Source organism: Myotis davidii, unplaced genomic scaffold (assembly GCF_000327345.1).
Source record: "Myotis davidii unplaced genomic scaffold, ASM32734v1 scaffold209, whole genome shotgun sequence".
NCBI classification, from domain to species: domain Eukaryota; kingdom Metazoa; phylum Chordata; class Mammalia; order Chiroptera; family Vespertilionidae; genus Myotis; species Myotis davidii.
The window spans coordinates 978,656-1,003,340 of record NW_006300047.1 but is presented as its reverse complement, the minus strand read 5'-3'; the positions used below and the strand labels follow the sequence as shown (position 1 = coordinate 1,003,340).

The 24,685-nt window shown below is 48.7% G+C and overlaps 1 protein-coding gene across 1 annotated transcript in view; it reads left to right on the top strand.

The window, feature by feature from the left end:
• LOC102763755 (sorting nexin-29) overlaps positions 1-24,685 on the top strand; it is a 440,536-nt gene that overhangs the window by 336,242 nt on the left and 79,609 nt on the right. The gene's annotated exons all lie outside the window — the stretch shown is intronic.

The window sequence follows — 24,685 nt, the reverse complement described above, 5'->3', positions numbered from 1 at the left end:
TTTCTGTAAGCCATGTTCAATTAGAATGCAGCTGCAGCTACTCTTTACGTCTGTGGCTGCTTTTTGCCAAAGTGGTGGAGCTGAGTCCGCGACAGAGTCTGAAACATTCACCACGCTGTCCCTCCCCAATCCTCACAATGAATATGTATCACTGATAAAGTGGCTGACACTCAACAACACACCTACTGTGTGCCAGGCTTTCCTACTAAGTGCTTTCAGGTTATTTACCAATTCCAGCCTAGGATACCCCAAGGAAAGAGGTACGGTTACTCTTTCCGCATTCTGTAGATGGGGAAATCAAACACTGAAGGGACTGAGGGCTTCCCCGGGATACCCAGCAAGTAAGTTCATGTGTGAGGGGAGGGGCCACTTTCAGACCCATCTGTCGAACCCTAGACCAGTGATGGCGAACCTATGACACGCATGTCAGAGGGGACACGTGAACTCATTTTTTTGATTGATTTTTCTTTGTTAAATTGCATTTAAATATATAAAATAAATATCAAAAATATAAGTCTTTGTTTTACTATGGTTGCAAATATCAAAAAATTTCTATATGTGACACGGCACCAGAGTTAAGTTAGGGTTTTTCAAAATGCTGACACGTCGAGCTCAAAAGGTTCTCCATCACTGCCCTAGACTCTGAGCTCCTTGTGATCCACATCCTGCCTGGTGCGGCCCTGGACGTGCTGTTGAAACAGTAGCTTCTCATTCCATTTGTTTTAAGACAGGAAACTTCTTTCAGCTCCTCCATTTCAAATCTTAAAAGCACAGCGCAGTCGGTAATTGTTCTTTATCATCTGGTGGCATACTTAATGCGCTCACCTCCTTTAATTGAATGGATTGATCGGGCACTCCAGCAGCACCATTGTGTGCTCAGTGAGCAGAGAAGAGGGTGGAAAGCTTGTCAAGAGCATTTCTGAAAACAGGAGCTGCAGGAGCTGTTCTGTCAGAAAGAGCTGGGTCTATGAAGGGGATCCTCCCAGGCTTCATGGCAGCAGTGCTCCCCACAACTTCTCAAAGAGCCCAGGGGTTCCCTTTCTGGAGGTCTAGAGACACGACCCTGAGAGCAAAATCAGGATGCTTTAACCACAGGAGGGGGGGTGGACAGACAGGGGAGCGGAGTGGGAATATAACAACAGGAGTGGACAGATGGGACGGTGGGTATAACAACAGAAAAGATAAGAAAAATTGCTCCTGCTATTATTGCCCCAGGACCTGAAATTCTGTGTGTGTGTGTGTGTGGCGCGTGTGCAATCAGTGCATTTATTCTTTTTTAAAGATTTTTTAAAATTGATTTTAGAGAGGAAGGGAGTGGAAGAGAGAGATAGAAACATCAATGATGAGAGAATCATTAATCAGATTCCTCCTGCACTCCCCACACTGGAGATAGAGCCCGCAAACCAGGCATGTGCCCTGACTGGGAATCAAACTTTGACTCCTATTTCAACCACTGAACCACACCCGCCAGGCCTTATTTATTCTTTTGTCCCTTTATTCATTCACTAAATACACTCATTACTGTGCTAGGTGCTGAGTATATGCCAATGAGCCAAAGCCTCATCCTTTGCCTGCGTGGAAACTCCGGCAGAGCACCCCGGAAGTTAGATCCTAGTGAGAAGGATGCTATGGATTGAGACTCCAGGCACCATTGAATGGATGACATGCCATTGGCACCGGGCAAGATGACTGATGCTTCATCTCATAATAGGGAGGGCTCGCCAGTGCCATCCAAACAACCCAAAATCTGTTGGCAGAAACTGTCCACCGGGACGATGCAGGGATGGACCACACCAGTGCTGGTCCTTCTTAGGTAATGTTGGGTTGAACTATGTGCAAGTGCTGTCGGCCTTCCATGTGGGTCACCTAACATACGCCTTTACTGAGGGACCAGGCTGCTCCCACAGGCAGGTAGCACCCCTCTTTCTTGCAGGAGGCATGCTGAGCTCTGCTCACATCCGTCTGGGTGGCTTGCATTCTTGAACTTCCTGAGCGCAGCCTCCTCTCCCAACTTCCCATATACTTATATACCCTCCTTGTAGGATCGTGCTTCTGTGGTATCTTTAGAATTCCGATTCTCTCCTCCTGGATTGTCTCCCCCGCTCTCCCCCTCCCCACCTGCCCTCCAAGATCCAACCAGCGTCTCCTTGCCTGGCTAGATGTCACCTCACCCGCTTTCCTGTCCCCATGACATTGTTTGGACCTGCCTCATAGCATTATCCATGGTTAGTCTTAAGTGGCACTGATTTGGGCTTGTGCCAGGCAAGCAAGCAGGCTCACCAAGTCATGGCAAGTTGTGTGCCCATTCTTGATCCACTCGCTGTGGCCAAGGAGAGAGGGAATGAGCTGACGGGCTTAGGCCTGGACCATAGATGCCATTCAGAGTGCACAGTGTGAGACACGGGAAGACAGTGGCTCCTCAGAGCAGTCAGACCACAGTAGCCAAGGAAGGTGCCACATACACCAGGTGGCTCGAAGCCACCCAGGCCCAGTACAAGCTGGCGAGTGGGCTTTGTGTGCTGTGCCGGGGAGCCTGGGCATTTCCCAGAACATGATGAGGAGCTTGACACATGTGGTTGGTGATTTAGGCCAGTCGTTGTGGCAGTAGGGAAGGTGGGGTTGATTAGGGGCTCCTTGAGGGTCCTGGGAAAATGTTGAGGAAGGACTGAGCTCAGGAGTGGAGAAGGGGGAACCGGTCCAGAACCCAAGCGGAGGTAGGGTTGCTTGGACTGATAGGCCCATGGCCCAGAGAGAAAACCGAGTGGGGCCGTATTAAGCAGCCCAGCTGGGGCCTTGTCCTGGGACATACAAGACCTTTCATCATGATTTCAAGCTGGATACTTACCTTCCACAGACCAGGGAGAAAGTTTGCCCACTGCCAAAGTAGAAGCTCTCCCAGAGTACTCACTGCTGGTTTTATTCATTCAACAACCCACTAGTGCCCCCCAAACTCTTGAGGTTTCTGTCCTCATTATTCTTTTTTTTTTTTTTAAATATATTTTTTTGAGTTTTTACAGAGAGGAAAGGAGAGAGATAGAGAGTCAGAAACATCGATGAGAGAGAAACATCGACCAGCTGCCTCCTGCACACTCCCCACTGGGGATGTGCCCGCAAGGAAGGTACATGCCCTTGACCGGAATCGAACCTGGGACCTTTCAGTCCGCAGGCCGACGCTCTATCCACTGAGCCAAACCGGTTTCGGCGCGTCCTCATTATTCTTCACCTCACTCCCCTAAAGTGCACATGAGGTTCATAAACACCACTTCAGGGCTGGGAGAAAGGGAGGTGGACTGTGGTAGAAAACCAGCTCCCCTCAGTCCCCTGGGTCTAGATTTCATTGCCTTTGACAGCAGTGTTCTTGGTAGGGGGGCTCGAGCCTCTGGTTAGGCATATTGGTAACTAATCACCAAGTGGCAGCCGCCTCCTGTGGCCCATCATTTAATGCCCTGGGGTGGCCCAGTGTGCATGGTGACTTGTGAACCTCTCTGTCTTACCAACAGAAGAGATTCTGTAGAGCAGCCTTTTGGCTCCCAGACAAATAGGAAAGAGCCCCACGCAGGGTTGCAGTGCTCCGAGAAACAGATGGCTTCAAGCCACCTGCCTTGCTGGTGCCTCACTCTTCCTGTCCTAAAACAAGGGGAAATGCACCTGACCATGACCATGCACCGGCGGCGTTAGCCGGACAGGTCCTTTGGATTCTGTTCTGGAAAAGGCCTGTTCCAGCTGTTTGGCTCTGGGCCAGTGATTGAGCCTCTCTGGACATCAGTTTTGTCATCTCTAGGTTAGGCGTGTTTGTATCCACTTCATCAGATTGTTGTGAGGCTTAAATGAGATACAGCTTTAAGGTGTGCTGTTGAATAAATAACAGCTTTAAGGTGCTTAGTGCAATTATAGTCATGTGACCCTCGAAATCTCAAGACTTGTTTAGGGTTGCTGGGTTGTTGAATAAATAAAGCTTTAAGGTACGTAGTGCAAGTTCTAGTCATGTGACCCTGGACTTCTCTGATTCAGATCATGTCCTTCAGTGACTTCCCCAGGAGTAAGGTTGCCCCTGAGGGAACACTTGGCAGCGCCTGGAGGTGATGGTGTTTGTTACAACTGGAAGCTGCTGTGGCATCTGGGGGTAGAGACCAGAAATGCTGCTAAATGTCCTGCTGTGCACAGTACAGCCCACAACAGAGCTGCCTGACCCCAGATGTCAGTCCAGCTGAGGTTGAGAAGCTCTGATGTACAAAATGCTTAGCACAGTGCTTGGCGCTGAGCATGTTTTCAGTAAAGGGCGGCTGGAATGTGAGTGCTCTGAGCCAGGGCCTGTGCTGATGTTAGAGAGTCAGAGATCCAAGACACATATCCCCCTGCTGGTGGTGGTAACCTAACAGAGCTCAGCGGAGAGCCCCCTGCCCAAGCCTGGTGGCAGGCGGCGGGGGAGGGGGGAAGTGAGGCAGGGTGAAAGGGTGGCAGTATCACAACCCAGAGGAGCCAAGTCTTGAACTTCCCATGAATCCTTTCCTTGCCTCCATTTGGCCTGGTTGATGTCAGAGCGGGGGCCACAGCCCTAGGTACAGGGGTGTAGAGACAAGGTGGCCTGCCCGTGTGACTCCCAGGCCCCTCACATGTCAGTCACGTGGGCCTGTGGGAATGAGGAGAGGGGCCGGATGGTGAGGCTGTGAGCAGACATGGGGCTCCAGGGCGGGAACTGTCACCTCTGCTCCCCTCTGCGATCGATCACAGTTCTGTCCTTTCAGAGTTGGGGTTTAAAATAAAATCTCACCTTGTTCTGACTATAGCTGTCACTTCTTTTGTTACTTTTGAGCTCTTGGTTAGTAAGATGCATAATTTAGGCTTGGAGGTGGCCTTCATTTTGGCAAGTTGCTAAGCACCCACTTTCTCGAGGCACGGGGACCCTGGATGCAGACAAGAATCTTAGCGAGACCCGGGGCCATCTCACCTACTGGCAGCACGTGTCTCCTCCCACCCTCCACCTCCCACCCCCTGTGCAGGCGTAGACACCAGAGTGCAAATGCAGCATTTCCACAGTCCAACGACCCACAGAGCCTCTTAAACAGGCATGTTAAACACATGACTCTCCCCTGATCAGGTTCATGGCAGACATAGCTAACCAATCACACCTTTCTTTAGTGAGCCCAGACCCATTCTCAGAATCCTGCTCCACACCCACCACCTTCCCCAGAGCCGCCAGTAGTGGACTAGAGTAGACAAGCGACGCTAGACCTGCAGGTCAGCCATGCTGTTCTGAACCCTCACTGGCTGTGTGGCCCTGGGCACATCATATGACCCCTCCAAGTTTGTTTCCTCTGCTGCAGAATGGGGATAGTAATACCTACTTTGCATGTTATGAACATTAGAGAGGTGAAAATATATAAAGTGCCTAGGAGAGCCCTGAGTGTATAGTAAGTGCTCAATAACTTTTAATTGCCTTCCTGTTTGCATATGACTTATTCTTCAAAGACTGCAATAGGACTTGTGGTCCTTTTTTTTTATATATCTTTTATTGATTTTATACAGAGAGGAAGGGAGAGAGATAGTTAGAAACATCGATGGGAGAGAAACATCGATCAGCCGCCTCCTGCACATCTCCCACTGGGGATGTGCCCGCAACCCAGGCACATGCCCTTAACCGGAATCGAACCTGGGACCCTTCAGTCCGCAGGCCGACGCTCTATCCACTGAGCCAAACCAGTTTCGGCTTGTGGTCCATTTTATTTGCACCTGGTACTGTCGTTAATCTTTTCAGCCTCATTTTTTCTTGATCCTCAATTGTGGGCATTGAGAGAACAGGAATGGGGTTTTAGGATTCTTTTAGTCTACTGGCCTTCTGTCAAGATATGGTAGTTGGATATATAGGAATGTGGCAATGGTTGCTAGTTGCTTATCCAAAATATTCATTTCTCACTGTATCTTAGTTACAGAGCCCTGGAAAGTGTGCCTAAGTGGAAAATACCAAATCTCCCAGCTTCCCTTGCAGCTACATATGACCAGGTGACTAAAATCGGGCCAGTGAGATAAGGGCAGATATGTTGGCTATGGCTTCTCAGAATATACCTCATGTGAGTGGTGCATACCTTGCCCTTCTCCTCTTTCTCTGTCCTGTTGTCTAGAATTCAGACTTGATAGCTGAAATACTAGCAGCCATCTTGGTCCATGGTGTGGCTTTGAGGAAGACCGCTGTGCAGTGAGATTGGTCCCTGTTGACTTTGCAGAGTAGCCATACCAATCCTGGACTGCCTCCTTCAAAACTGCTGCATGTGAGAAAATAAACCCCCGATGACTGGGCCCTGGTGTTCTGGAGCCAAATGCAATTCTTAACTGCTGCCAACAGTTCTCTGAAAGAGGCTGAGAGAACTGCATGCCCAGAACCCTAGAGCTGGTGAGAGCACGTGGCATTTAGGGACCTGAAGTTCCTTTCCTTTAGTCAATAGCTATTTATGAATTTCCGCAAGTACTGTGCTGCTGGGCGGTATGTCTGATTGCTGAGTTAAAAGGGAAAGTAGCCAGAGAAGATTAGTTTTTAATCCTCACCCAAGGCCATACTTACCTGAGAGGAAGGGAGAGGAAGAGAAACATTGACTGATTGCCTCCGTATGTGCCCCAACTGGGGATTGAACCTGCAGCCCAGGTATGTCCCTGCCGGGAATTGGACTGGCAACCTTCCGGTGCACAGGATTACTCTCACCCACCTGAGCCACACCAGCGGGTCCAGAGAAGAATCTGAGGAGAGAGATGAGCAAGGAAAAGTCATTCTGTGCCCTTTAAGCTGTGCCTGGGAATTTAGACTTAAACTTGTGTCCATTAAAGGACATCAGTTTGTGCTTTGGAACCACCGCTCTGGCTGTGGTATGGAGAAGGGAGAGTCCTGGCTTCATCCATGCTGACAAATGTTTCTTCTTTCTCCTGGAAGACTTGAGCCGTCAGCCAGCTCTGAGACCCCTTTTCACACCAGAGCTCTGAGTCTTACTTGGGCGACCACTCACACTGTGGCATATTTCTGGCATTTTCTATAACGCCCACAGCCCTTGGCATTGTGGGCTGGGCGTTCTGGACCGTGGGTCTCTCCCAGTCTAAGGCCTTATCATTGAGAACCTCCCCCGTTCCTGGTCAGCCACAGGCCAAGCAAGCAATGGGAGAGTTTGGCCAACATCCACTGTGTCTGTAACTGACCTGTAGGTGGTGATGGCTACCTGCTGCGCTGTGGCTGTCAGTGCCAGGTCTCTTCCCTCCACATTAGCCTGTGTTCCTGTCTCTTCCCTCCCTGAGTTTTGGATCCAGGTCCCTATCTTTCTCTTTTATCTTACATGCTACCCTTTTGACCTCCCCAGTTCCACTGCTGTGAATGTCCTGTATCTTCTTTACAGAGTCTTTATTCACACAGGGGGCTGGTGGGGTTTCACACAGAAGTTTGTACACCCAGACCTTGGTCCTGCCTGTCAAAGGTAACTTTGCTTCCTGGCAGTCACCAACAAGAATATGTGTATTTATGTGTACGCAGGTGACTGTATGCAGTGGATGAGCAATGTGCCTGCCTGCCCTCCCTCCTGTGTGCCTTTTTCTTATTTCCTTCTCTTTTTTCCGTTGATCCATTCATTCAAAGATCTGATCCTATCCATCTATCTACTCACCCACCCAGCACCCACTGAGCACCTATAGGCACTGGGGCTTCCCAGGAGCATCTCACCCATGGGTTCTTGCCCTCAGATATTTACCTCCTGGTACAGGTAGAAAGACTTGTAAAAGGCACCAGTGCAGGTGAATGTTCAGGTGTTATTTATTCATTCACTGAGCAGTATTTATTGGGCATCTGTTATTTTCTAGGTACCGGTCTGGGGACTGGAGCATAGTGAATAAGAATTGTGGAGTTGACATGCTAGCTGAGAGGAGACAGGGAGCAGCCAATAAATAAATATGTAAGAAATTTTCTGATTATGCAAAATGCTAGGAAGAAACATAGGGGGTAGTATGGTAGAGGGCCATGTGGGGTTGGGATATGACAAAGTTTCCACAAAGCCCAGTAGGAAATCTTTGGGGCGGGCAGCAGGAACCGAGTGAACTGTCTTGGGAAATGTGTGGGGTTTGGTCAGGCAGATGGATGAGGGCACGGCATTGCAGGCAGAGGGTCTGGCATAGTAAAGACCACACCCAGTGGAGTACTTGGGTGGGGCAGGGACAGGGGTGCACTCAGGGGTCTCTGGCGATGTGGCCGTGGCTACAAGGTGGAATGTGAGAGGGGCTGGGGCTGCCAAGGCAGCAGGGAGAAAAGGGGAGGCCTGTGTGCTTTGTCAAGGGTTGTGGGCTTGATCTTCCCCTCTGGGTGCTTGCAGGTTTGGGTTTGTGGTGACCTAGTGCTCCACTAACATGCCTCAGACCCACCTGGGTAGAGGGACAGGTGGGGCCCTAACACCCTCCTGCTTTGAGTGGAGCTGCTCAGCCTTCACTTATGCATATCGGATCTACACGTAGGATTTGGCTTGAAAAGGGGCTTGGAAGTAGAAAGGGTGCGAAAGCGAAGAGTGGGAGTGGGGAGAGGTATTTGAAGATTCCTAAGTTATGTGTAGTTATTAACCATCTGGGATTTTGCTCTCAGATCTGGCTCTCTGAGCCTCCATTTATTTGTAAAATAAGGAACACAGTAGTACCTGCCTCTTGGCGTTCTTATTAGGGTTAAATGTGTTTAGCACCAGAGCCTGTGATGCTGCCGGTGCCAGGACATGGTAGTTGTTGTTTCAGAGTTAGTGTTAGTCCTCACATTTTTTTTATTTTCCTACTTTCTCTCCAGTGTTTAACGTAATTGTCAAAAAGTCAGTCAATTAGTTGACATTTTTCATCTTCCAGCCCAGGATCCCATGGTGGTAAATAGAGGTCATCTCTTCATTCCTCTTTCACAACCAACACAGTGGAGGCTAGAGGGAGGAGTATAGCACAGTGGCTGAAACACTGAGGCTCAGGGTCAGACAGACAGGCTATCTAGCTGTGTCACATAACCTCTCTGATTCTTGGTTTCCCGGTACTTGGGATGGTTAAATAAAATGTGTGGAAGGCCGTTAGTACAGTGAAAACCAGTGACATCATCATAAGTTCAGTAGAGTGGCTTCGTATGTGTTCACCTTACCCAGTTACACCTCTTCTAGCTATCGCCACAGTAATCTGGTGTAAGAAACAACCCCTGAATTTAGCAGCTTAACGCAATTTATTCTTGCTCACACATCTGTGGGTTGTTTGGAGGTTGTCTGGTCTAGGCTGGCGTGGTCCAAGGTGCAATCGGTCTACTCTTCACGTGTCTCTCATCCCTCCTGGCCAGCAGGCTACTGGGATATGCCCTCCTGATGCAGGCAGAGGCGCAGAGACGCACCCAGCCGTTCAGTGTATCCCAAGCCTCTGCCTGCGTTGCGTTTGCTCATTTTCTGTTGGCCAAAGCAAGCGAGATGGCCAAGCCCAAAGTCAGAGAAGGTACAATCTGGCTCTAGTGAGCGGGACCCCAAAGACACATGGCGAATGGTGTGCCTATGTGGAGGGGGAAGAACTGCGGCCACTAATTCAGTGTACCACAGGAGGCAAAGGGAAAACACAGAGCATTTTAAATAGTCTAGCCATCCTACCCTTCTCTCATCAAGTACCGCAGAGAAGCATAGGAGAGGAGACGGTCTGTGGGCCCTTTCCTTGGTATTGGATGTAAAGCTGCTCCCAGAGTATAGTGTTAAAAGGCCTGCCACTTTCATATAATTAAAAATCTCGTGAAATTACATTTTGCATATAGCCCTTATATATTCCATAATACTATGCGCATTATACATTTATATAGCCAAATTACTGTTGGTGGTACATACCAGACCAAGTTTACTGTACTTTATGGGCAATTTAAGAGATTTCTAGGTTGTAATTTTGGCCTTTTGTTCCTGTGCGGATTTTCATAAAGCTCAATTTCATTTCAATGGGCTCTTTTATTGAAGGTTCATGACCCTTTATTCATAATTATTGAGGCCAAAATTCAAGATACATGTTTTCATTTCTTTCCTTTTGGATTTTAGAAAAGAATATGACTATAATAAGCAGGTCTGGGCAGCACCCTGTAATCAGATTCCAGTATTTCCACAGGGAAGCAGCAGCGTTCACACCAAGTGCGACGAGTTGGGTTTATAAGGGGCAGCACCTTGTAATCAGACACTTCAGTATTTCCCTGGGCCGTTCTTTCGCCCATGTCCTTTGGGTCAGCAGGTACCATGTTTTGGTTACCACACTCCTTCCTGCGGACAAGGCCGGTCTGGTCTGTCTCTGTTGGCACTGTGTGTGGCTCAGACATGGATTGGGCAGAATCTCGGGAGGAAGCTGTGGGGAATGACCCCCCGTGCTCAGCTGCTCCATCGCAGCAGCTGCTGGGCCATCCGCTGGGCTTCCTGGCTTCCAAAAGCACAGGCTGTCCCTCTGCCTCAGCCTCTGTGTGGCTTGTCTGCCACCACCGTGGGCAGGCTTGAGTGTGCGCTAGGATCTGTGAGGGAGGGTTTCCTAGAAGCGGGCAGTATCTGCGTGCGGTGGGACCCGACTGCAGCCAGAGCGCCCTGTGTCCTCTCAGAGGGTGTGCCTCCCTCTCTAAGGTCATTCAGCAAGGAGTCGAGGAGAGTGGACGTGTGACTGCTGCAGAGTGCTGACCCATGGGGGGCGCTGCAGCTGTGGGTCCACAGGGTGTGTTACTCAGGAACTCTAGTGCTCAGACCTGGCCAGTCACCGCTTCCTCACATCCTTCAATGAGCTGAGACGATCTGTGAACGTGTGTGTGCTGGTGGGTGCACGTGTGTGTGCATTCACCCCAGGGTGTATGTGTGATGGCTTTTTTTCTAGGAGAGAAGCCGTGGGCTTTCTGAATGTTTTCAGGGGGCATGTGCCCCAAGAAGGATTCCAAATATGGGAGACAGGCCAGGGGAGACATGAACTCCTGGAAGGCAGGCACCTTCATCACCCTACCTGTCTCAGGTGTCGAGGGAAATGCTTTGGGTGTCTCAGTGCTAACAGAGTGTTTGGATCAACTCCTTTGCCTCCATGCCACCCTTGTTAGTGGGCAGTAAGCTGATGTATCAGGCAAGGCCTTTTTTCTCTTCCCCATACCAAGTAGCGATACTGGCATAGAGAATCAAGTCACATCGTGTAGCCATCTAACATTGAACAAGAACTCAGCCCCTCATAAATGACCACTAATAATCTGGTAGACACGTGTCATTGCACCGTGACAACAACCCTGTGAGGTAGATGTTAGACGTATCCCCATTGTACAGATGCTAAAACTGGGGCTCAGAAAGGTTAAGTAACTTGGCCAAGCTGGGGCCAGGGCTTAAAAGAGGCAGCAGATTCCACAGGCTGGTGTTTTAACATTTGTTGCCTGGAGTGGGGCCTCCCATGCTTGGTTTTCTGAGCATTGCAGACACACAGTGGGTCTGCAGGATGCCCACATGCTGCATTCTCTGGGGCCGGAGCTCCTTCCCTGCTGCGTGGGTGTGGAGGGGGAAGACAGACAGATTGGGAGCTGGAAAAGACAAGAGTTCAAGTCACATCTCCACCACAGCTGGCTCCGGGCCTTTGGGAAAACCCCATTCACATCATTTAATGCGCCACAAAAAGATGCAGACAAGACCAAGTGACATTCGTTAAGCACCGACCTTAGTGCCTTGCATGTGTGAGAGGTGAGAGAATGTTCATCGCAGCCCCGTCTTGGGCATCAGGAACTTTGTTTTTAATGTTATCCTGGGCAACATTAGGAAGGGAAACCATTGCCAGGGGCATATGGACGGCATTCTGTGTGTGGTCTGCCGGCAGGCGCGGTCCATTGTGTAGGGAGATAAAGGAGGGCTCTTCCTGATGACTAGCCCATCAATCTGATTGCGCCTCAGAGGGGAGCATGGAGTTCTCCTGTCACATCTGAAATGTTCTATTGTCGTGTTTGTTTTTCATTACTCTGAAGTGATTACTGCAAAAATTCTTAAATTGGATGCTTTTCAAAGAAAAGGCTTGAAGACTGCGCACAGGCTTGCAGCTGTGTAGGCAAGAGATGCATCTGTGTGGCTTTGGGTGGAGCTCCGGCCGCTTCACCTTGGGCCCTGATAGCGTGTGAAGGAACGCCCAGGCCCGTCGCGGGCACATCTGCCACGGTCCTTCCACGGGCCTGCCTGGAGCTAAGTTGGCATCTGGTAGCGTTTCTGCCCGAGCTCATTGCTGTCTTGGTGTTATTTAACGCCTCCTGAATGCATTTCGATGGGGAAGGGTCCCCTAATGCCAAGACGAGGCTGCCGAGGCATCCTGAGGAGACCAGAGACCTTGGAGGCCTGCAGGGGAGGAAGGAAAATCCGGTCCTGGCGTGCCCGCCCAGTCCCTGCTCAGTCGTGCTTCAGTGACTGGGGAATTGGAAGCTGTGTGATTAAGGATCAGTTCTTGTTGGAAATTTATTACCCACCTGCTGCTGCTGTTAGAAGTCAGCACTAGTCCTGTCTCCAGAATGGGGAGGAAGTGTCTGTGTCCTGGTGTTGGCTCCCAGGTTTCCAGCCCACAGTTGCCAGAGTCACTGCCAAGGGCACCAGCAGAGCTTTGCTTTGTTGTGCGAATGAGTTAAAGGGCCCATTAAACCCAGAAGGGGCAATACCTTGGGCACCAAGGGGGAGGTCTCCTTTGGGTTATTTACCAACCTACCACTACTTCTCTGAGAATTGCCCCCCTCTACCCACGTACACGCCACACAGATACACGGGGGCAGATGCTTGTCGTAGCTTATTGGCCAGAGTGGACACTCACCCAGGGGAAACGGTCCAGATACAGGCCTTATTACATTCTCTTTTGGACTGAATTCTTTTGATTGCGAGTGATAAAAAACATCATCTTAAAACAGAATTTATTGGCTCATGTAGCTAGAGTTCAGGTGTGCAAACCACCAGGGGCCCAGTCACTCTCCTCCCCCCACCCCCTACATCAGTTCTGCTTCCCTCTCTAAAGGCTTTATTTTCTGGTACATTCCCTCCTGTGTTGTCTCCAGCAGCTCTGAGCTCACATCCTCACAGGCCACGCATAACTAAAGAGCCCTCCTCTCCTTCCCAGTCAGACCTGAATGGCCTGACCTGATGGGCACTCAGGGCTTTCACTGGCCAGACCTTGATCTCATGCCCCTCTAGGGTCAGAGCTGCAGTGGGATCCACAGGAAGCAGAGCCTGAGGCTGAGTGGGAAATGGGTCCCTCTAGGACAGTGGTTCTCAACCTTCCTAATGCCATGACTCTCTAATACAGTTCCTCATGTTGTGACCCCCCAATTTCATTGTTACAAATTGAACATAATTAAAGCATAGCGATTAATCACAAAAACAATATGTAATTATATATGCGTTTTCCTATGGTCTTAGGCGACCCCTATGAAAGGGACGTTCGACCACCAAAGGGGTTGCGACCCACAGTTGAGAACTGCTCCTCTAGGAGAATCGAGGTGCTGCCTCCTGAAGAGGGGGCATGGGTGCCAAGTAGAGAAAAACACCCAGTATCCACTAAATGCCATTTAACAAAGAAAAATCAACCAAAAAGATGAGTTCGTGTGTCACCTCTGACATGCGTGTGATAGGTTCACCATCACTGCACTATGGGGCTCTCTCCCGGGACATTTGAGATTGGCAGTCATTGGCTCCGCGTGTCATAGGTTCGCCATCACTGCACTATGGAGCTCTCTCCCGGGACATTTGGCATTGGCAATCATTGGCTTGGTTGGTCTGAGTGTTTATGGGGCTGTGCTTGAGGGGTGTTGTGGTTGGACTATGAGCTCAAGACAGAGAAAATGAGCCTGCAGAGCAAGCAGAATCACGTGGTAGCGTGAAGAGAAGCCGAGTGTGGGTGTGCAGCTAACTGCCCGGTTCTGGGCGTCTTTCTGACTCCTAGTCCAGCCCCGGAGGGCCCAGGGCACTGCCAGCCTTTAGTTCCTTGCAATACCTTCTTATCCTTCCAGTAAGTCGCCATTTCCCCCGAAGTCATAGCGAATTGACTTTTCTTAGGTCAATCAAAGAGTCTGTGGTGACAAAGAGGGACCAGGGACAGCGTTGGACTGGCTCTCAGGGTTTCTCTCCAGGAGCGAAGCGCCTGCTCCCGGTGGGGATGGCATGCCCAGAGCAGAGGCACGGTGAGCAGAGCAGAGCCTGGTGGGGATGGAGTGCTACACATGTGCTAGCAGTTCCTTAAAGGACCAATAGCAGCGGCCGGAGGAGGAGGGTCATTCCTAATCACATTAGAAAGTGACACTCTAAGGGCCCTCCTTGCTGAATGATGGCCTCCCTAGCCCATTCGTTTACGCAAGGCTCCGGCCTGAACAGGACCTGATCACTCAGCTCACGTCTGGGAGGACAAGTAAATGCAGCTGACACTCCTCATTCAGGAGGGGATGCTCAAGCCATCTTTCGGGTGTCCATTTGTTTGGCATCTCCCAAGTTGAGTGCATTGCTTGTTCAAATGCCAAATTCTTTTATACCATTTTTTCCTGTTCTCAGGAACATTTGATTTGGGAAGGTACTTGGTGTAATCGAGGAGAGTAGAAAACTCCTGTGGCTCTGGCCTGCACCACCCTCTTCCCACCTCCCTCTCGCCCGGTCCTTTAAGGCTTTGCTCAGACATCACCTCCAGGAAGTCTTCCTTGATGGCTTCCACACTGCATCCCACGTTGCTGCTCCTTGTCTCCTTGCCTGTGCTGACACTCCACTGAACACAGTTTCTGTCTGTCCGTCTGTCTGCCTCACTAATGCGTGACCTTCTTTAGAAGCAGGCGCTTAGCTTTTGCTAATAACAGCTAACTCTTGTTAAATACTTACATGCCAAGGAAAGTGATTGATCTTAAACAATCCTAGAAGGTAGATGCATTTCACATTAAGAAATTAAGGCACATGGAGAGGTTTATAGTAAGTTACTGACGGTCACACAGCTAATAAGAAGGTGGAATCAAGATATGAACCCAGGCGCTCTGGCCCCCAGCGTGCTCACAGTCACCGATCGAAACTGGGCCACCTCTGTCTGCCTGCTCGCAGCCGGCAGGTCCTGGCACTTAGCAGGCGCTTGTTAACCTGGGTAACTGAGGTGGATTAGATACCTGTCCACCTAAGCTCCGCTGAGAAGGGCGTTATCAGAGGCGGTTTGCTTCTGTCGTTACCGTGATGAGAATGAGAGACAGGTTGGTTTCCCACTCAAGTGGAGTTTTGCAGTCAGAGCAAGTTCTCACCAGGCCCTTCTCTCCAAGGCAAAGAGACTTACTGTGTTTAAAAAACATAATTTCCCCTCCAGCAGCTTCCTTAAGGCATTAGCTCTGAGGATACAACGTGAAAAGTAACTTCCCTTCTAGTACAGATAGCAGCATCACAGCTGATTGGAGCACCAGACCTTCTGAAAGGGTTTCCCTTACATTTTGTAACATTGAGAGAAGTCAGGGCCCAGCTGACTGGTTGCCCAGCTTGGCCTCCTGCCCCTGCAGGGCTGCCCTCCCCAGGCCCAGCGAGCGCTCACTCCCTGGCCCTGCAGCCCAGGTCAGGTCTGCTCACCCTCCACTCTGGGAGGTTTCCTCTTCCTAAATGACAGAGACATTCCTTTTGTTTTTGGATGTAGCTGTGTATTTCAAATATCTCTCTATTTAACTCATCTAATTATATTTGGAAAGAAGGGAGTAGGATATGCGCTGTCTTCCCAGTGCCCACCAGAAGTCCCACTCACTTGAAAAATACCTTTTACTTTTTCTGTCACCAAAGTCATTATTTAATAGACAAAAGAAATTTGGGAAACTTGGACAACCACAAAGAAATCATAGCTCTAGCTGGTTTGGCTCAGTGGATAGAGAGCTCATGGACTGAAGGGTCCCAGGTTCAATTCTGGTCAAGGGCACATATCTTGGTTACAGGTTCCCTGACCCTGGTTGGGGTGCATGCAGGAGGCAACCACTGGATGTGTCTCTCTCATATTGGTGTTTCTCTCTGTCTCTCCCTCTCCCACTCTCTCTAAAAATCAATAGAAAAATATCCTCAAGTGAGGATTAACCAAAACCCAAAAACAAAAAAATAGCTTGGCTTAGAGTAGAATTTTGAAAAAAAAGAAAGAAAGAAAGATAGTAAAAAAATCTGCCAGCATTTGTAAATAACCAGTGTTAATGTTTTGACTTGAATCTTTCTGGTCTTATTTTCGGGGATATAATTGCACACATACATGTGATTGAAATCATACTTATCAATCTATCTATATATATAAAAGCCTAAGCGACTGGCCGGTAGCTATGATGCACACTGACCACCAGGGAGCAGATGTTTAATGCAGGAGCAGAAACTACAGGCATGGAAACATGGAACATACTGATGAATCTCAGGGAAGGGGGCGGAGGGGAGGGCAGGAAGAGATTAACCAAAGATCTTAGATGCATGCTAGAGGCTCAGTGCACAGATTCATGCACCGATGGAGTCCCTCAGCCTGGCCTGCAGGGATCGGGCCGAAACTGGCTCTCTAACACCCCCCGAGGGGTCGCGGATTCTGAGAGGGTGCAGTCCAGGCCGAGAGACCCCACCGGTGCACAAATCCATGCACCAGGCCTCTAGTATATCATAAGTAGTCATTCCCCCACCCTTGGAAGACTTGGCTGGTATTTATATCAGTGAAGAGGAAACCAGAAGACTTTTCTACTTTCCCAGTGAGTTTAAAACTCTGTCCATAATTTCGGTACCACAGGCAGAATAACCAGCTTTTAGCACATGAACGTCTGTTGCAGTGCACGTGGCCAAGGGGGTAATGTGCATGACTCAGATATCCAGGCTGCAGCATGTGATGGCAGGATGGAGTCATATTTCCTTTTAAAATTCCCCAAATGTGACCATTGGATCCCCCAGCAGCTTGATTGTGGAAATTAACTCCCATCAAAGGCTCCACCTATTTCTGACATGCACTCAGGGACCTTGTGATTTTCTCCATGGCCCCTGATGCTGCTGACAGCCACTCCTGGGCACAGATGCCACTAATGGTGGTTGTTGCTCTGGCTCAGGATGGGGGAGGGGTACAGTGCTTTCTCTGATTCGCCCCTTAAACCAAAAGTATGACAGCTCTAGCTGGTTTGGCTCAGTGGGTAGAGAGTTTCTTATATCTCCCAGCTCAGTTGAGAGAACCGTGCCCTGTCTTCACAGCCTATCTATGTGGGAATGGTAGGTTCCTGTGTGTGTTATGTGCATTAGATCAGCTGTTTGGTTGGCAGGAGACATGCCTGGTTTTGTTCTCACCATGTCCCCGGGCCCAGCCCTGAGCTTGGCACATCAGAGACACTGGCAGTTAGAGGGGAGGGAGCACCCAGTTCTGCTTGGGGTCCACAGGGGATGGGGGAGGGGAGACCCAACCTGAGCAGGGTCTCGAGTGAAGAGTAGAGGCCCCAGCCCCAGTGTCCAGCTCGTATCGCCTCCCAGCCCGCCCGGTGCAGCCTGGGGGCAGGTGGCCATGCGCTCTCAGAGGAGCTGAGGTTGGCATTAGATGTCGGGAGGCGGTCGCCCTCGGGCTGGATGGCGGTGAGTGTGGGGAGCACCAGGTCTGCCTGGAGGGCGGCACGGATGGGTGTAGCACCCCGTCAGGGAGAGCAGACTGGGCTGCTCTGTCCACTTCCGAACCGCACATCTGTATGCTCCTTCCAACGGTGTGGGCTGGGCTGGCAGTTCTTACCCATCTGCCTCATTCCCGTGACCCCGTGAACGGAAAGGTCCTTCTTCGCCGGCTAAGTTCTTCACCTTGCGCTCGGCATGGCTGCGATGCCGCCCCTCCCTCAGCATGTCGTGCCGTAAGTCAGGCGTTTTGTTCTAGCAGCGAGGACACGTAGAGTTAATAACACATGAAGCTATTTCATTAAGAGGAAAGTTCTGTTAGGATACATTAACCCAGGCTGCCAACCAAAACACAAATCATTTCATTCCTGTGTACGAAGGAAGCTAAACGAGTTAGGGACCAACAGCCATTTTTAAAAGAATCTTTGTTGTCCTAATGCCATCTGATCATCTTTAAACGTAACAGTCTGTGTGCAGGGCGTCGGAGGTTAGAGTGTGTGGCAATTGTTTTCCTGAGGTGGGGTGGTGCTGCGTGTACCCTGTGCAGCACCACACGGGCCGGTTCTGGTTCTCCTCACTGCCCAGTGCACACGTCGCCCCGTTGTTCCAATCTCTGGCTTAAGGCATGTGAAATTGCAGGGCTTTTGTCAGAATCATAGGTGAAATGTCTGGCACGCGATAGGTGTTGCTAAAGGGCACATCACCTCCGTGAGTCCCGAGTGTCATAGGAGGTACTTCCAGCTCTCACTCCTGGCTGTCACAACAAGCGTAACATGTGCTCGCTGCCGAGGTGGACAGGTTTGGGTCTTTAAAGAGTCGTCTGATTTTGGAAGTGGAGAAGGATGCATTTGCTCTATGCTGTGGGAAGCAGGGGCAGCCCAAAGTTTTGTTTCCACGCCAGGTTTGTAAATGAGCATCTAGCCAGCGCTCGTGTGCATCACATCAGCAGGGCTCTGTGTAGGGTCTGGTCCTCGCAGAGTTTACAGCCTCCATCGAGGGTCTCCTGTGAGGTCCCTCCTGAAACAGTGCCCTTGTTGGAGAGGCCTGGTGCCCTTGTCACAGGGCAGTATAAGGCTGAGTCCCAGGTTCTGTGTTAGTCCTTGAACATCCACCCAAGGGGGTCATTTACGAGCTCTGCTGTTTCTGTTGACAGTTTTTTGGAAGAAAGGGGGTGTTTTACTGCCCAGCCCACAGACTGTGAATTCTGTGTGTGTTTCCTCGCCTGCCTGGCATTTGACAATTAATTAGGCATGGTAATTACCTGCTTTAATTTTGTGATTGCACATCCTATAATTACCCCTAATTCTGTAATAAGGAAGTTCATGTACACAAGACAGATGACGGTGAAGGTGAGGGGCTTATAATATGAGCAGCTGCCGCTGCTTACTGCCTGCCAAGCAGGGCAGCTCATAGCTACCCAACCAGTTGGTATTGTCCCCATTTTACAGATTGAGACGCTGAGCCTTAAGATGGACGGAATGTCGTCCCCAAGATCACAGCTGACAAGGGGAAGAGCTGTGACTTGAACCCAGGCCCCTCTCCCTGCATAGCCCTTTCACTAGGCCATTCTGTCTGTCACATGGTAGGCCTCCGGCATGCCTAAGAGCCAGCATATTGATGGCTTAGAAAGCTATGCCTGTGCTGGGCAGACCCTGAGAACAGATACAGGACTTAAATCAACTTAAAACAGCTTTTAAATGATCATTCTCCCTCTCCCTGTATCTCTCACTTTTTCTCCTTTTCCTCGTGTCTCCCAGTCTTGATTGATTGATAAATATGTAGATTTATATAGATGTGTGTGTGTGTGTGTGTGTGTGTGTGTGTGTGTGTCAGAGGTAGATTGTACTCAGGAACATGCAACATTTGATGATTAGACATGGTAACAGATATAAAGAATGTTGTCCTGCCCAGCCAGTATGACTCAGTGGTTGAGCATCGACCTATGAACCTGGAGGTCATGGTTCGATTCCAGGTCAGTGCACATGCCCAGGTTTGCGGGCTCAATCCTCAGTGGGGGACATGCAGGACGCTGCCAGTCAATGATTCTGTCTCATCATTGATGTTTCTATCTCTCTCTCCCTCTCCCTTCCTCTCTGAAATGAATAAAAAAATATTAACAACAACAACAAAAAGAATGTTGTCCTGCACCATAACTGGTTTCTCAGTGGTTAGACCGTCAGCCTGTGGACTGAAGGGTCTTGAGTTTGATTCTGGTCAAGGGCACATACCTTGGTTATAGGCTCAGCCCCCGGCCCCAGTTGGGGCTCGAGTGGGCGGTAACCAAACAGCTCACATCGCTGTTTCTCTCCCTCTGTCTCTCCCCCTCCCTTTCACTCGCACCCTAAATAAATAAATGAATGAATGAATGAATTAATGAATGGAAAATCTATACTCTGGTGAGGATTAACAACAACAACAACACACAAAAGGGATGTTGTCTGCACAGAATCACACAGTTCTCCTGCCCTTACGAGGCAGCTGCCAGGACCATCCCCATTTTCCAAGCGGAGAATTGAGGCTGAAAGAGGGGAAATAACCCAGATCACCTGACTAGCAAGCGGTGGAGCTGGATTTGAAGGCAAGTCTGCTGAGGCCAGAGTCCAGTCTCTGAACCCCTCTGAATGCTGACATCTGACTGTGTCATGTCCAGGTAGATGCTCATCTGCTACAGTCCACTTTAGACATCCCAGGTCCATAGGTTAGGACAGTGGTCGGCAAACTCATTAGTCAACAGAGCCAAATATCAACAGCACAACGATTGAAATTTATTTTGAGAGCCACATTTTTAAAACTTAAACTATATAGGTAGGTACACTGTTATTAACTTAATTAGGGTACTCCTAAGGCTTAGGAAGAGCCACACTCAAGGGGCCAAAGAGCCGCATGTGGCTTGCAAGCCGCAGTTTGCCGACCACTGGGTTAGGATAAAAGCTCACTCTCCTGAGGATAGTGAAGGCATGGTGCTTTTTTTTCTTCACTTTTGCTTTTAAATCTAGCTTTCATATAAATATCAAATGCATAACTCTTAAGTTGTTGGTTCGGTTAATTTTTACTTTTGTATATACCTGTGTAACTCCTGCCCAGAAGGCTCTTGGTGCCCTTTTATATTCTGTGTAAGAATCCTTGCCCACCCCAAGGTCATTAAGATGTGTTTTCTTCTAGTAGCTTTGTGATTTTTACTTTCATATTTCAATCTATGATCCCCAAAGAAATGAGCACAAAAGCCGTGCTCATGAATACTCATAGCTGCCTTACCCATAATAGTCCCAACTGGAAACAGCCTGACTTCCTATCCCAGCAGATTGACTAAATCAACTGTGGCTTATTTGTAAGTGGAATACTATGCAGCAGTGAACAAGGACAGCTGAATGCTCTGCACAACAAATGAAGACACCTCACAAGCACAGTATAAAGCAAAAGAAACCAGACACAAAGGAGCACACTCTGAGTCCTTTTAGATTTAGTTCAAAAACAGATGAAAGAAACCAGGGATAGCGCACTCAGCAGAGCAGGCGAGGAGCACGAGGGCTGACGGGAATGCTCTGGCGGATGTTCTTAACCTTTTAAGAAGCATTTCCCAGAGGCCCTGTCTACACAGAGTTTGTTCTGGATTCGACTCATCGATGGACTAAGGCAGTGGTTCTCAACCTGTGGGTTGCGACCCCTTTGCAGTTGAACGACCCTTTCACAGGGGTCGCCTAAGACCATCCTGCATATCAGATATTTACATTATGATTCATAACAGCAACATTACAGTTACGAGGTAGCAACGAAAATAATTTTATGGTTGGGTCACAACATGAGGAACTGTATTTAAAGGGCCAGAAGGTTGGGAACCACTGGACTAAGGTCTTGGTGTTTCTCCCTGCTAACCTCTCCGTACCTGAGTGCTTTACAGGCATTGCTGGGGCAGTTCTTCCCAGTGGAAAAGAAACCTCAAGGTTCGAACTCCCTCTTAAAGCAGAAAAGGGAGGGTTTGCCCCGATTCCTGATTAGAGGTGTTACCTCCTATTTTCTTTTTCTTTTGCCGAGTCAGGAAGATTGACTTGAAGTGGCTTTTTATTGCTTGTTTTAAAAGAGAACTTCGTTTTGCCAAAGGAGGTCAACTCTTTTTATTGCTCCAAGGAATTATTATCCCCGTGGTTCAAGTAGAAGGAATTGGGCCCATCAAATTTAATTTCGATGAGAGAGAGAGAGAGAGAGAGAGAGAGAGAGAGAGAGAGGGGGAGGTGGGGGGATAGGAAGGAAGGGAGAGAGGGAGTGAGAGAGGGAGAGAACGCTAACAATTTGGTGCATAAATTCTTTCAATTCTTTAGTGATGGGCACGAACATTCAGACCGCAACACCTACTCCTTCGAATCACCAGGGAAGCTTTGGGACGCTAGATTCCTGGGTCGCAGATGGTTAATATAGGGGCTGGGACTATTTGAAAACACTGCCCTTCTCCACACTCGATCTTGGATATGTTGGTGAAAAAATAACAATAATAAGGACTTCCCTAATACCAAGGTCAGCGGTCAGCAAAGTTTTTTGTTTTGTTTTTTTATAAAGAGCCAAAAAGTAAATATTTTCAGCTTTCTAGGAGATATGGTCTTTGTTGTTACCACTTGGTTCTGTCATTATATTGCAGAAGCAGCTATAAACAATTGGTAAACAAATGGGTGGGGCGGGATTTGGCCCCTAGGTTATAGGTTGCCTCTCCTGGTCTAGATAATTAGTCTTGTGTGTGATGATCAGACAAGTGATTGAACTTGCCCCTCTGTGGGGGTGGGACAGTTTTTGGACTTGTATAAGAATATACTAGCAGATAGAGTCATTCAAGATACATCAGACTAGAATTGTATCCAGCCACTAGTGCAAAGGCCCTTAACAAACTAGAAGATAAATATTTCTGTTTTGTTAAAACATTTTTTGAGTCGATAGTCTAATAATTGGTGTAGTGAATCCAAAATGTCATCAGAGGCCCAAGGTCCTTCTGTCTTTTGCCTTCCCTTCTCATGACTTCCTCACGATCATCAAATGGCCTCTGGAGCTCCAGTCATCACCTCTGTGTTTGAGAAAGAAGGCAAAAGACAGAAAGAAGAGTCAAACAAACAAACAAATAAACAAAAAATAAGGCACTTGTTGGCTGAGTCAGATCTCCTTACAAACTTAGAATCCCCAAACAATACCTTTTATTTACATCTCATTAGCCACTCTTACCTGTGAAGGAGATGGAAAATGTAGGTTTTGGTTTCTTTCTGAATACATTGCTATGCCAAGAAATATTAGGGGGAAATGGATGCTGGGTGGGCAACTAGCACTTGCTATCACTCAGAGGGATTCAAAGAATGCCCCAAATACGCCAAATCCCCTGAGCTCTGCCAGGCTCATTTGTTCACTGACTCAGTCTATGGAGATGGTGAGCCTGCAGGCCCAGCTCTCCATACCCAGCCAGGCCCTTCCAGATGCTTTTGGGGATCTAATGTCTACGTTACTATTATAAATCAAATACTTGCATAATTATGATCACAGTCCTATCAGTCATCAGAGCACTGTTTGGACACCCAGCGCCAACAAACCGTTTGCGACATACCTTTTCCTCTTTGGGCAGCTTTTACTGCTAGGAAGTTCGTCTCTACTGAAATGTCTTTCTCTACTTTCTACCTGCTGGAAGTCTGCTTCCCGGACTCACTGGGACAGGCATCTTGGTCTGTCCTCTGCTTCATTCTAGGTGTTTGGAGATCTCGAGCCCCTCTATCCTGTGGCTCAGGTCATCATCCTCCAATGTCGTTTCTTTTTCTTCTGATAACTTGGTTGTAAATCATCTCATAAAGCCTAGTGCTCCTCAAGCTTTGAAGTGTGCGTGCACCACTTGGGGTTCTTATAGTCAGTGCTCGGTGGAGCCTGCGAGGCTGGGTTTCTGACATCTTCCTATGTGATGCTGCTGCTGCTGGTCCACAGACCACACTTTGAGTAGCAGGTGGTCCTGGGCCTCCTGGATGTATTTCAGGTCATCTCTTAGCAGGTGGCATCCAAAACCTGACCAAGTTGTTCTGCTAGATTTAGGATAGAGCAAGACTTTTAACTCCTTTATTCTAGACATTGCCATTTACCTTTCAACCGTTTGGCTGCTGACGTATTTTTTCGGACATATGCCAAAACTGCGGCACTAATTGCGCGTGTATGGGAAAAAATGTAAAACACTTTTTATGCAACTTGTGTTGCAAAGCAATACAAGTGAGTTAATGAGGTCTGAAGATTGCATGGTGTTTTGTTTGTTTGTTTTAATCCTTACCTGAAGATATTTTTTCCATTGATCTTTAGAGAGTGGAAAGGAGGGAGGGTGGGGGAAAGAGAAAAACATCTATATGAGAGAGACACATCGACTGGTTGCCTCCAGCATGAGCCCTGACCAGGGCCAGGGATTGGACCTGCAACCCAGGTATGAACCCTTGACCAGGAATCGAACCCATGACCCTTCTGTCCGTGGGCCAATGCTCTAACCACTGGACAATCCCTACCAGGGCTACATGGGCTTTTTAAAATATATATAATATATTTTTATTGATTTCAGAGAGGAAGGGAGGGGGAGAGAGAGATAGAAACATCAATGATGAGAGAGAATCACTGATCAGCTGCCTCCTGCATGTCCCCTACTGGGGATCGAGCCCACAACCTGGGCATGTGCCCTTTGACCAGAATCGAACCCAGGACTTCAGTCCACAGGCCGACACTCTATCCACTGAGCCCAACCAGCTTTGTCATTTTTAATGGCTCTCCCACATTATTCACTTAGTTTGAATTTACTGAGACCTGTAAGTCTTTGTCCCTCAGGCTACTGCTGCGTGCTCTCTCTCCCCTACCTTATACTTACAATGTTAGTTTTTTGGATTTTATGGCAGGTCCTGACATTGAACTTTGTGGATTTCATCACGTTGGATTAGACTCATCCTTCAGGCCAGATGAGGTCACTTGATATCTGTCATCCAGTGTATTTACTGTCTCTCTTAGCTTGGAGGCTTCTAATAAACTTGATAGGCCTCTGTTTCTCCATCTAATTCCCCTGGAAACTTCTATTCATTATTTGCAATTCTTTGGTTTAAGTCCTCCTTTCTCTGTCTTGTTCAAATATTGTG